This window comes from Siniperca chuatsi, linkage group LG2, assembly GCF_020085105.1.
Source record: "Siniperca chuatsi isolate FFG_IHB_CAS linkage group LG2, ASM2008510v1, whole genome shotgun sequence".
Taxonomy (NCBI): domain Eukaryota; kingdom Metazoa; phylum Chordata; class Actinopteri; order Centrarchiformes; family Sinipercidae; genus Siniperca; species Siniperca chuatsi.
Window position 1 is genome coordinate 32,124,492 of NC_058043.1, and position 14,132 is coordinate 32,138,623.

General features: G+C 39.9%; 1 protein-coding gene across 2 annotated transcripts in view; it reads left to right on the forward strand.

Annotated features, from left to right (window-relative positions):
- nfasca (neurofascin homolog (chicken) a) overlaps positions 1–14,132 on the forward strand; it is a 167,815-nt gene that overhangs the window by 750 nt on the left and 152,933 nt on the right. The gene's annotated exons all lie outside the window — the stretch shown is intronic.

The window sequence follows — 14,132 nt, forward strand, 5'->3', positions numbered from 1 at the left end:
AGTGGATCAGAGCACATCTGAACGTGATGGAGAAAAAGAAGAGCATTTATAGTCGATTATAGGCTACCATGTCGCCCAATGGATCACACACCTCAAAACAACACACACTGCACAAAAAGTCTGTTCCTGTAGTATTCATAGCGACGTGTAGGCCTATGTGTGTCTGTGCTACAGTAGTAGCCTACATTACATGGTGACCTTGTTGTACTTTATGGTATTTTAACACTTTATGTGATCACTAGTGACTGAATTCCTATATTATTCCTATACTAGGCCAATGCAGTCTGTCTGCATTCAGTAGCGAGTTTAGTTACATTATCACATCACTTAATAGGATTGGTTTAATTGTGTGTCAACAGTAGCCCTGTGTTACAGTCATAATGTTTCCACAGGGGATTATCATCAGCAGTGTCCTCAAGGATGTTACTTTATGGTGTTTATTCTCTTCTAACCTTATATTTTTATTGGCTACTGTACTATTTTAGTTACTGTAGTTATTTTTAAGTGTGTATTAATCAATGGTGTGTGTACTGCTTCATGCGTTGGATTTATCTCCTGTAAACCCTTCAATTTTACAACTTAAGTTTTAAATTGACTGTGTTGTTATTATCAAAAATGATCACTGTAAATGGTTTTAAGTGACAATTTCAAGTATTCAGATCCTTTAGGTACCAATGGCACACTACAAGTAAAAGTCACTTATTCACAATTTTACTTAAGTAGAAGTACAGAAGTATAATCAGCAAAATGTACTCAAAGTATCAAAAGCAGCCTACTAATCATTATGCAGAATGACTCCTTTCAGAGTGTTTTATTATTCATATTACTGGATTATTATTACTGATTCATTAACATGTAAGTTCCTGCTAGTTGAGTTGTAGCTCATTTTAGCTACTTTATATACTGGTGGGTAGTTTAATCTATTACAATGCATCATAATTTATAAAGTCACCATGTTTATATTAACTTTTATTAACTTTTAATAAATGTATTGGAGTACAGAGCACATTTCCCTCTTAAATGTAGTGAAGTAGAAGTGGGTTAGGGTACAAGTACAAGTACCTAAAGTGCAAATAATGTAATGAAGTACAGTAGTGGAGTAGATTTACTTTCCACATTTACTTTCCACCACTGATGCTGTGCAAACTTAGTATGCATATGATGAAACGAGTTTCTTTTATTTTAAACAACATTTGTGATTATGCTTAGTTTCACCACTTAAACTGAAGCATAATAAATTCTGGGACATTTTTTGTCATCAGACTAAATTTAGTGCTTGGCCTTGAATGGGTTGATAAGATAAGAACTCGTCGGTGGTGCTCAATTGCGAGTTTCCGTGACCTATTATACTTGCAGTGTTTTTTAATCTCCTATTATATGACTTTGACATTCCTATATTGTTCTTATATAGGGTCTATGGCCTGTATGTGTTTTGCTGTGACTGTGTAATTGTATAGAAAGGTTTGCTTATTGACTTGTGTAATGAGAGCCTGCTGCATGTACCCAGGCATGGAAAGAGGAAAGTGTATGTGTGTGTGTGTGAGTGAGTGTCTTTGTGTTTGTGTCCCAGCTGAATAACAAAGAGTTTATAACGTAAAGCCTATAGTACAGCAAAAGGAAAAAAGGTTGACCTCTTCTACACTAATTTTCCCAACAGAGGGCATTTGAAGTGCAGAATGAACCATCATTGCTTCAAAGAGTGCTTATAACTTTTAGAACTAACAAACACCATTTACATTTACATTTTTTTATTTAAATTTTCACCTGCGATATAAAAACACCGCTTTAGGTTGACTTGGTAGTTTTTGCATTCATCTTAAATATGAAGATACCCATGAAGTCGCGGCGTGTGTGTGTGCTATACTCTGACTGATGGCATGTGTTTGTAGCTACTACGTGTGAACGGCTCTCAAGTTGTTTTTGTGTTTTCAAACTTTCATCTTCCAAACACGTTCTATGAAGAATGTTGAATCACATATCAAAATCACATAAATCGACTTAATCAAAAATTGAAAATGTTAAGACATCATACTATGGAACATGGATCTCCAAAATTGATACTATTATGTAAATACATATAACACATTATGATATATAATAATCAAATGAATTTATACAGTGAACTGCATTAATTGACCAGCAAATTGAGAACTATTTAATTTTATCTTTCTTATTTTCATAGTAAGTAGTAGTTTTATTAGTTCATTTTAATTTCACTGTAGGGATTTTTATTTCAAATATTTTTGAAATTCAGTTGCATTTTTCCCAGTGACACATTGATTTAATGACGTCACCTCTCATCTCCTCCCCTTCAAAGCAACTTATTTAAAGTATTAGGAAGCTTGACCTGGTTTGGATGTGTGGGCTAATTAATGTAGCTGTAAATCTCAGTTTGTGTTGATTTTCATGTATATATATGTATATATATCGGCTAATTCTTTACACTCCTATCGTGTTATTATTCCGTGAACGTACTGACTGCTGTGTGTGCGTGTGACCTGAGCCATGGCCAACAGTTTAATGGTCTTACATAAGAACAGGACAGGATAGCATAGCATCTGGACCCACACAAGCCTACACACACACACACACACACACACACACACACACACACACACACACACACACACACACACATATGCACAGGGCTTACAGAAAGAGGCCAGATGTTCATCAGGCGTCAGAAGCATCTATATTATGTGTTACTATTTTTTCAAGGATACAGTAATTGGTGATTTACTTAACATAATGAAAAAGAAAACGGAAAAGATACAAATCTAAACAGGAATGAAAACCGCACGAAGCTATTGAGAAATTATAGCTTGGTCTCAAACACCATTCTAGTTAACTAATCTCAACACTAACCTCAAGGTTTTTGTTTGTTAGTAATAACGTAACACTAACACTAATCAAAAGGGTTCTAAATAATGATTAAACTCTAACTTTATTTCAAGTTGTGAGTCTAAACACTAGTTTTAGTTAAACCTTACAGAAACACTCACGTTAGGTGTTTTATTTTGCCCATGTTGTAGTCAAAGTTGTCAGTTCTCAAACCTAATGCTAAGCCGACATTTCGTTTTGCACTGATTTCAGTCAGGTTCTTACATGAAAGTCTAGGACTCACAGTTCACAGACTGTTTTGCACACACTAAACACTAGATTTACACACTTGTATAGGCATATTATTATAACTCTGCAATTGTCATGTTCCGATACAGACGATTTTGACAACTCAGTTTACACTCACATTTGGAAATTGGTGTGGGGTCATAGGTCAAAACATGGTATGTTTAATAGGTTTTTTGACATGTAGACTGGATGCACCATTAATAATGCCCCTTACTGATGCTTTTTTAAAAATTATATAATATTCTAAATGTTTTTTATTAAAAGATCTTCACCCATTAGGTTGAAACTTGATTTAAAAAGTTACAAAATCTGGAAACAAATCTGATTGCATAAAACAATTTGCAATGCAACACACCGTAGTTTAAACATTACTATACACAACTCAATTTGAGGCATAATCAGAAACTCGTTCTTGTTGAAGGAAATGCAACAACTTTTGAATATGTGGGGACATACAATCTGGGTGGAAACCAGTTTTGACTGATCTGCATCTTCTGCGAAATCTGGTTATTTTTCTGTGATGATTGGTCAACCAATGAGCACAAAACCAAGAAGATATGTAGAGGAGTCAGGGTGCTCTTGAGCTAATGTGAGCAGCGAGTTAGTGCTGAGGCTGCTGCTGTAGAGGACTGAAAAATTAAAGTTGGCTGGTCAGCATTATTCACATAACAGGGCAAGTCACAAAACTGTTCAGCATAGCTATGATCATACGAACACATACCACCTTCATCATGATCATCAGCGTAGCATGGAAACAGTTTAGTTCTAATGAGATTGATCTAACAGGACAGGACTTATGTTTCTTGATTCTGTTGTGTGGTTTCTGAGGAGGGAAGTCTGAGATTTTCTGCTGAACTGATATGGATCAGTGAAATATACTGCTGCAGACATTCGCTTGTTGTGTTGCATTAATCTGAATATAATCATTTGATTTATACCAGCTGTTGTCAGGCTTTGTTACTTGTGATGAATGTGTTGATGAAGTGATCATTTTTATCCAGGCAGCAGAGTCTAGAACGCTGAGATTCCATGACTAGTCTCTGATTCCAGTAAAGACATATGATATACTGTAGTTCTGAGCATTGTCTTTAGTTGTTTTGAATTAAAACATATTTTATTATTATACTTAAAGTAATTTTTGTGGTTTTACATAATCATTTTGATTGCTTAAAGTCAAGGTAAAAACCTTATAGTGCACCCATTAAAATAAGAGTAGCGCTATAATTTTGTTGACTGTGAGTACAAAACATTTAGTAATTTGGTAGTTAAATTTAAATGAAAAGGTAATTTCTGACAAAACTCTAAGGTTTTAATTTAAAGGTGCACTCCACCGATTTTACACATAGTTCAGTATACTACTCAGCCTGTGAAAACGGTTGTAAAATGTCTTCTATGTCTATGTTTTTAAAGTAAAAAAACCCCAACCCTGATGATGATGTCATCACGGTCATCTTGGCTTGGTCTTGAGACTTCAGATCTTTAACAGAAAACCTAAATTACAAAGGTGTGGGGTTTGAAAAAAACTGGGAATTCAGGAGACAGAGAGGGTCTAATGAAAAATGCTTTTGAGTTGCATTATGGGAAATGTAGGATCCAGTGTTTTTGGAGCTTGACCCATACTAGAGACTAAAAGTCAGGATATCTGTGCCTCTGCAGCACGGAATTTGACCATTCTTTTTTGACCATCTTTCTCTTGTGAGTCGCCCAACTTTATGGCCAGACAGACACAGTAGAGAGAAATGGCGGCTGAAAAATAATGGCCACATTCTGAAGGAAATTAATCAAAACACCAAATTTTCATTTGGCCTAGAATTTGGTCAGCCACAAGGCCAAGAAATGCAGCCTTTTTTTGGCCAATTAGTTTACCACTGTCATTTGCAACTTCCTGAATTCCTAAAATTTTGCGCTTAACAAATTAATAATAATAATAATAATAATAATAATAATAATAATAATAATAGCTTGCATTTTTATTGTGCCTTTCAGGGGACCCAAGGATGCTTTACACATATGGAGACAAAATAAAAAACACAAGAACAGAAAATAATAGTAGCAATGTTTGCCGGGGATAACAGAATTTCTGTAAGTTGACACGAAGTGCCCAAACATTAGTTTTACCTCTGTGAGGTAAAATGTCCCATTTGAGGAGGAGGCTCAGGTCCAGCCTGACCTTCAGGTCTTCTGAAGGATCTACGTTCAGAGGACTGTCCCTCTCAGAGGATCCAGTCCCTGAATTTGGACACAGCTAACAAGTCGATTCCTGCTTTCTGATTAAGGCGATATGTAGGTTGATGCATACATTTCCTTTGCTTATTACACCACTGAACTACATTTGAAACCACTGACAAAAAATGGCTGTGAAGGTTCTCAGACAAGAAAAATGTACTGACAAGAAGATACATCTTCAAGAAAAACTTTGCAATAAAATGACCACCTCATGTCTAAATGACACACTGTTAGATAATGCAGATATACAGTTGCAGATATACTGTAAATATAGTTTGTGAAAACAGTCAGATGAATTCCCTTTTGTCCTGACTGTCTGCTATTGGCTTCCATACTGAATATGGGCCACAGCGCTCTGGGAGCTGCAGATCTAGATCTACCAGAGCATGCCCTGCTTCTGAATGGAATATGTTTTTTCCACTATGAATTAAAGATGTAGGCAGTCAGAACATCTTCCATGTTACTGTGACCTGGAGCCAAGCTTTGTTTGGTCGGCTCCAGTGGGCTTGTGCCATCTGTCAGCTGTGGTTTCAAGGTCGGTGGGATTCTGTACTGAAACCGATCTGGTGGGTTATGAGATGAACACGACACGTTTAAAAATGCACCAAACCCATATCCAGATGTAGGATGATATGTATATGTTCCTGAACTGAGAAATCTGACCCTAGGGTGTCAGGTGTCAGCAGTTTGACTGACTTCCGCTGATGAATGCCGGGAGAGGAAGCAGAGAGGTGTGTGAACGCTGTGGACGCCCACTAGCAAATATGTCAGGCTTTCTAAATTACCTTAGGCCAGACACTCAGTATGCTTCAGAAGAACTATGTGCTATGATGAGTCGTCCGTATACGTCTAAAGGCAAAAGTGTTTATTCCTGTTCTGAATGGCCACACTGTTCCGAAAGGCCGTCCTGGCTGCATCCCACTGCCTCCCCACTCTCTCTCCAAGAATTCGGTTTTGCGTGGCTTTGTAGTCTTGATGTGATGATGTGATGGAAGTAGTTGTGTAAACAATGAAAAAGAGAGTTTGAGAGAGAAATTCAATCCCCGCTCGCTTTCATACCTCCACCCACCCACCGCCAATTACTGCAAAAAGTGGTTGTGATTGTCGAGTTGCCTGTTAAGGAAGGTTCTTAAAATTGAAGCTCGCAGCTGCCCTTGCAAAGGGGGTTGCAGACACTGTTAGACGATCTGACAAGTACTTCGCTTCAAGCAGCCTGGGGCCTTGGCTCGGATTCACATCCCAGCACATGTTCACATGTGTACACTTTCTATACATCTCTAGACACTGTTATACCATTGTAGTTCTAGGCTACACTACTGTGTGCTGCTGTGGGTGTATGTGCATATAAGAAGCAGGGCTGCACAATTAGAATATATTAAAATGCTGATCAGGCCCATTCAACCATAATGTGACACACACAACATTACACAACATTAGTTTGTCTGTTCCAACATTGACAGCAAAACGTGATCCAACTCGATCAGTTATTATGCTGTTGCACAGTCCCAGACACAGGTGCAATGCATACATGGATGGAAGAGTTTTACAACATATCACTGTAAGTCGTTTATTTGTCTTTTAACTCATCTCAGAACATAACACTGCCAGCTGCTGTGGTAACATCTGCCAAAAATACATTTTCGACAAGTTCATGTTTGTGACGCCTATGACAGTTCAACAACCTGATTGTAGTTGTGTTTCACATTAAAAACATTTTCAAGACATCTAATAGTTTTCCAGGATTTTGTCCAATTTTGCCACTCTGGGACTTTTCAATGACTGTTAAGCTGCAATTAAATAATTCCAGGTTTTCTAGAAGGCATTAGAATCCAGCAATTCTGTGTTGGGCCTTTGGACCATATCCATTTAATGGTCTTTTACATGACAAAGTTTGGTACCCTTTGATAAAGAACATAAAAAAGGAAGGAGGTCATGTGGATGTTAAATAACCATAATTCTGTAATAATTTCCCTAAAGCTTCTTTCCGAAAAGCCTGGGCTCCTGCTGAAAGTTGTTTAATTCCACAATGCTGCAGTTCAGGTTTTTGGCCAGCAGATGCCAGTGGTTTAACACACAATGCATGTTTCTTCCATCCACTCACAGACACACATAGACACTGTTACTCAGTGAGTGGATCCATGTGTGTCCTACAGTCAAACTGGTTTGTGAAGCTGCTTTGGTTGTTCAAGTGTTTTGTTGTGTATGGCTTTCCCTTAAACATGCCGTACACACACAGATGGAAAATTTACACTGGTGTCACACTGCTACATGGAGATGTTTTGGTGCTTTTTGCATCATTTCATATCATATTTATGGCATAGTTTATCACTATCAAATGTTTCCTAAATGTTTTGGAAACAGCCAGGAATAGTTTTCCTCATGACTGGAAAGTATGTTTTCTGTCGGGTGCTGGTACTTGAAGAACAAACATAACAGAGTTCTACATCTAAAACCAGTTAAGGGTCATTAAAACAGTGGAGATATGTAAATTTTGCTCCACACAACTATGCACGTAAATATTATTACCATTACCCTAAGTATTGCTTCAGCTTTTGTGTCTCAAGGTGGAGTTCATGCTATGGGAGCGGCTGTGGCTCAGGAGGTGGATCGGGTCGTCCACTGATCATAGGGTTGGCAGTTTGATCCCGTCCACATGTTGAAGTGTTCTTGGGCAAGACACTGAAATTGCTGCCAGTACCCTGGCTGCCATCACTGCCATGTGAGTGTGTGACTGTGTACGTGAATGGGAAAAATGAGTGGCAAAAACCTTGTATATAAAAGTACATATGAACAAAAACTGAATACATCAATACAAGAAATCCGTTATATTGGCACAAAAATAAATATCCTTTAAAAAACATTATTAATCAAAGTGCAGAACATAGTACACAGTACGTAGTACACAGCAGCAGCAGGCCGTATGGCTGCTTTCCCAGTGATCCCCTCTCCTGGCTCCCATTCAGTTAAATGGAACAACCAGTGCAGATGGGACATAGCCAGGCCAGGTGGATTGTGGGTAAGATGGGGCGGTGCCCAGTAGTGGGTAAATTATTTCTGCATTAGGGAAGCCCGCTGGCATCACTATGATCACCTGGCATGGCGTGTCTGTCTAGGTATATATATGTGTGTGTTGCTCACTTGGCATGGGATTTCGAACAGTCGCCCTCCTGGGTTGAATGGTGGGGTTTTAATACTTCACCTGGCATCAAATGTAGTCTGAACTGCAGGTCAGCATCCAGTCTGACTCTGCCCGAGGGACACAGAGAAATGCTATATAGTCATTCAGTCAGACAACAGTATTTGGATGGTTTTCCGTCAGTTGCTGAATGACTTTGTATTTTACAAGTATAACCAGGTGGACTTGTCTAAGTGCCTCTTTGTGTTGCTCCCACTAGCTGGGCTTCCATCTGAGGAGAGATGCTTCAATCAGGCGTCTTTAGAGAGCCAAAGTAAAACTGGAACGTCCACGTTCTGTTCCAGAAGTAAGAAACCCTCATTCAAAATCACACTGACATTTGTATTGTGATGTGGTTCAATTTTTCAAAAGGAAAGTGTGGGTGGATATCATGGATATGGGAGAAACAGTTACAATGACATATCATTCACACATTTAATGGGAGTTGTAGTTTTTTTGAATGCTGTCAAAAAACTGTTGTTGAGCTTAAATTTTTGGAAGGGGGTTCAACTTCTAATAGTGAGTGCTGAAGTAGATCTTTTTCTTAGAATATAGATAGTAAACCCCAGGAACGTGTTTCACATTTTCAGAAAGGCTCCAAAAGAAACTTTCAATGACAGATTGGATTGTGTCACAGAAGCTAGTGAAACAGCAGCTAGCCTGGAGATGATGTCAGGACTTCAGGGGCCAGAAAAACATGCATACACCATTTCACACACGTAAACTGGTATTTCTAAAAGAAGAATGTGCGGTGAGAATGTGCACACCTCACGCATACTTCAGACCAGGCATACACACTGTTTGCTAGAGATAGCTGCGGTTGATATGTTAAGGTGGAGATTAAATATAAGGTAAGAGACGTAATCTTATCGTAATGTTTTTAATGGGATTACTGTTGGCCAATCCAGTAATGACTGTTGATTGGTTCCTGTCAGATTTTTTTTTTTTACACAAGACTCTCTTATAAGAGAGTTAAAGCTACCACATTGCCCCATGTGCCTTAAGTGTTGTATTCCCAAGTTGAGCTCACTCAATTCATACCTGATTCATTATATTTTAGTCAAGTCAAGTCAAGTCTGCTTTATTGTCAATTCTTCCACACGTACATTACATACATACAGAGAATCGAAATTGCGTTACTCTCAGACCCCCGGTGCATACAGATAACACTAACAGTAGAGCCTAAAATCTAGATCAAATATAAAATATAAGCTAAAACTATACAATAAGGGAATACAAAAAAGAGACATAATAAAAAATAAAATAAAATAAAAATAGGTTGACTAAAAGCAGCGCAAGGCACATGGCAGATAAAGTGCAAACCAGTGAACAAACAGTGCAGATAAAAGATAGAGCTTATTTTAATTAAACTGACTGAGGTTGTAGAATGGCGTCAGTTCCATGGTGAATGAGGTAGTGAGCAGACCAATGCTACACAAAGTGACTGGTGCATGACATCGTATGTCAGTGGAAGGTCCTGGGGATGTGGGATCTGGGGGGGGGGGGTTCATAGTTCAGTGGTGCCTGGGGCAGAAGAGGGACGGGGGGGCAAGTTTGGGAGCGAGTTCAGCTTCCTGACAGCCTGATGGATGAAGCTGTCCTTCAGTCTGTTGGTCCTGGCCTGGAGACTCCGCAGTCTCCTCCCTGATGGCAGCAGACTGAAGAAGCTGTGTGACGGGTGTGTGGGATCACCTGCAATGCAGAGGGCTTTGCGAGTGAGACGGGTTCCATAAATGTCCTGGAGGGAGGGGAGAGAGACACCAATGATCTTCTCAGCTGCTCTCACTGTGCGTTGCAGAGTCTTCCGGCAGGACGCGTTGCAGGCGCCATACCACACAGTGATGCAGCTAGTCAGAATGCTCTCGATGGTGCCTCTGTAGAAGGTGTACATGATGGGGGGTGGGGCTCTGGCTCTCCTCAGTTTGCGGCGGAAGTAGAGATGCTGCTGCAGTGCCAGTGCTGCAGTGTTGTCGGTCCAGGAGAGGTCCTCTGTGATGTGCACACCCAGGAACTTGGTGCTGCTCACTCTCTCCACAGTCGCACCGTTGATGGTCAGAGGAACATGCTGAGTGTGCACTCTCCTGAAGTCGACAACAATCTCCTTCGTCTTCTCCACGTTCAGAGAGAGACTGTTGTCACTGCACCACCCGGCCAGGCGGCTCACCTCGCTCCTGTAGTTTGTCTCATCTCTGTTGCTAATGAGACCCACCACAGTCGTGTCATCCGCAAACTTAATGAAGAGGTTGGAGTTGAGTGACGGTGTGCAGTCGTGTGTCAGCAGAGTGAAAAGGAGGGGGCTCAGCACACATCCTTGGGGCCCCAGTGTTCAGTGTGATGATGCTGGATGTGTTGCTGCCGACACATACTGCCTGAGGTCTTCCAGTCAGAAAGTCCAACAGCCAGTTGCACAGCGAGGTGTTGAGCCCCAGCTTGACCAGTTTGTGAATGAGCTGTTGAGGGATGATTGTGTTGAATGCTGAACTGAAGTCTATGAACAGCATTCTGACGTATTATTATATTCCATTTGGCAACAGCAATTGTTGCTTCAGTTTTAAACAGCAGGTTTCACTCACCGATTCATCGTCTTAGCATTTAATATCTAACATACTGTATGTATATTTTATATGTATCTGTTTTTTCTGGCATTCAGGAAGAATTTTTCTATAATGCCAAATTTGACACCCTTTGAGGTTGTGCTGTTAGCACCCAGTAACTGGTTGTTACACTCTAACCAGTACCTGTAACCTACAGTGCAAGTTAATGCAACTTAGTAGGTTCAAGTGCATTTCTTCTGAATTGATTTGTCTTCCTTAATGAAACTGAATAGCAGGATGGACCTAAGACCATACTAATCAATATAGAAAGACTGCTCATTGCTTTTCTGTATGTATACCATCTATTTCCTATGAGGCTCTGTTTTATGTGCAGAAAGCTGATGCAGATGATAGAAATTCACAATTTAAGCTTTATCTTTTCTGACATTTCAAAACTTAATCCAAAATTCTCTTGACAGTCAGACAGGTGTAGCTTTATCTCTGTGGCTATGAATCGTCCCTGCTGCATGCACTACATCATCCCACCCTACAGCCGCCCTTTAATGGAAAACCTTTTTTTTCCCCTATCCCGCATCCGTCTGTGGTTCCTCTCAGGTTACCTGAGTTGTACCTTCACGTGTCCATCACTTTTCGCTTTTCAGCAGCTTCTATTTTTAAAGCTGCTGTTTCCTCAGAGGGCAGGGAGGGATGAGAGGAGCGACATAGGGAGAGAGAAAAGAAGATGTATGGGAAAGAAAGGAGTAAGCGAGGGAAGAGGAGACAGAGGCACATACCAAGATGGAAGGATGAAAATAGAAAAACATAGATTGTGAGTGTCTGGAGTAAAGGCCGATGGCACAGCGCTGTCTGGCGGGCTGCCAGGTGGAGAGGATAAATAGAGGATGGAGAGAACAGAGGGAGGGAGGGAGGGAGGGAGGGAGGGAAGGAAGCATCCTGGAGTCTGGTACTGCTCCAGGCCTCAGTCTCCACTGAGACCACTGACTGGATGAATAGAAAACAGGGAACAGGGAGGAGAGTGTGTCTGACCGTTTTTGACCGATACTGTTGGATTAATGCTGCTTAAAACTGATATTAAAACATGACCACTGACATACCATAAGATTTCAGAGATTAAACAAAAATTCAGTAATATACCATTGTACTCATTGTACTAACCATGGTCTTCGTATAGAGTTTTATCAGTACTTAAGTATAAGTACTTTTTTTGAACATCTAAATCAAGGTGACCATCAAATGAATGGAGAGGTGAGGGCTCCACTCAGAGCCAAAAAAGCTGCTAGGTCCTGCCTAGCACAATTAAGAAGTCTGTGTGTGTAGATTGTGTCTCACTCTTAGGGCCCAACTGGTCCTGTTGTTAAACACTTTGTAGCTCCACGATCTCTACAGTAATGATTTACGAGTTGGAGTTGGTGAAGGAGACTGAATTTGCAGCTGTGGTAGCATGTGTTGAATCTCTTTCTAATGTGTCATTACATTGGATTTAGGTTATGATCGTTCCATACAGCTAGTTTAAGATGATCAGTTCTGAAATAATTTACAGAATCAGTCAGACTGCATCATGTCAAAGGTGTAGTAGGACACTGACTGGACCAGATCTGTCTTTTTTTTTAAAAACCCCAGTATTGGCCCCATATATCAGTCTAACGTGGGAGGAGACAGAGACAGGAGCGGTAAGGAAAACCTGATGGAAAGGTCATAGCTCTGCTCAGTCGATGCACACTGACGATATTTTAACAGCTTTGCCACAGGCTACTTTCCAAATGTAGCTGCTCCATGGTTAAGATTAAAATACAGTCAGCAGATCGGATCCTCTGAGACAGACCGTCTGATTGGGTAAAAGCTGCTATTTAGACAGATGTTATCAGGATAATTAAAGTTTAGACGTGCTTTGTTTGTCTCTCTCTCTTTCTTTCCATCTCCTGATTTATTGCTTACACTTACTTTCTCTCACATTGTTATTTGCTAAAATGTTATGTGTCTCTCACTGTCTACTCTTTGATTTAGTCTTTAGATTCACATTTTTTCGTGTTCTGTTGATTGTGCTGTAACCAGTGGCTGCTGGATGGATGTGCAGTAGGAGGCCTGGGCCTAATGATGGTTAAGTTCCGTGTTGTGTCACTATGATAAATGCTGCTTATTAAGCTTAATCTAGGATAATCTTTTGCAGTTTTGAACTCTGCAGTATTGCCTCTATTTTTGTGTGTGCCTTGCAGCATTACAACATATTCATATGCATCAAGGGCAGAAGTGACACATGGCCTTTTCAGCTCTGATAAGGACAAAAACTTGCAAAAACTCTCCTCTGATAAGTTTCCACATGACTTGGCATGCTAAAAGTAGCCCTCTGAATTAATTTGCTCTTTACTGCAGCTTTTGTTTTGTTGCTCTTTTGTCCTTGTTCGTAGACATTCACCTTTGTTTCCACTTCTAAAGAAATAGTTTAAATCATCTAGTAACTATAGACTTCTTGCTTGGACACTCTGCTATAAAGTTCTGTCTGAATTGCATTCCCTAACCTGAGAAATAATACTGGTGTGTTACAGTTCAGGTACTAGGCAACAAGGGACATGGACCCAAATGCAGACACAAGTAGAGCAGGTTAAATTAAAAACAGGTAACAGGATCCCCGGTAGCCCACCTGGTAGAACGTGTTCCCCATGTACAAGGCTGAGTCCTTACCGCAGTGGCTGGGGTTCGAATCCAACAAAACACAGTGTGTAAATGTACTACACTGAATGCACTGCAGCATTTATTAATATTCTACTTGTATGATTACAATGTTTTGTAGAAATGATTTATTAGGCCAGATGTTTTAGATAAAGTGTAAATTATGTAAATATAACTCATATCTAACATCAACAAACGATCTAATAAGGGAATTGGCAGGGAACTAACTGTCTTGTCAGTATGGCCTTGTAGACTGCTTCTGGATATAAAGAGGAAGCAGATGCTGGCGCTGTGCAGAGGAAATGAGTGCCATTAAAAAGCCTGCATGGTTAATCATTAACTCAATCGATCCAGTTTTATCACCTTTAGTTGAGTGCAAA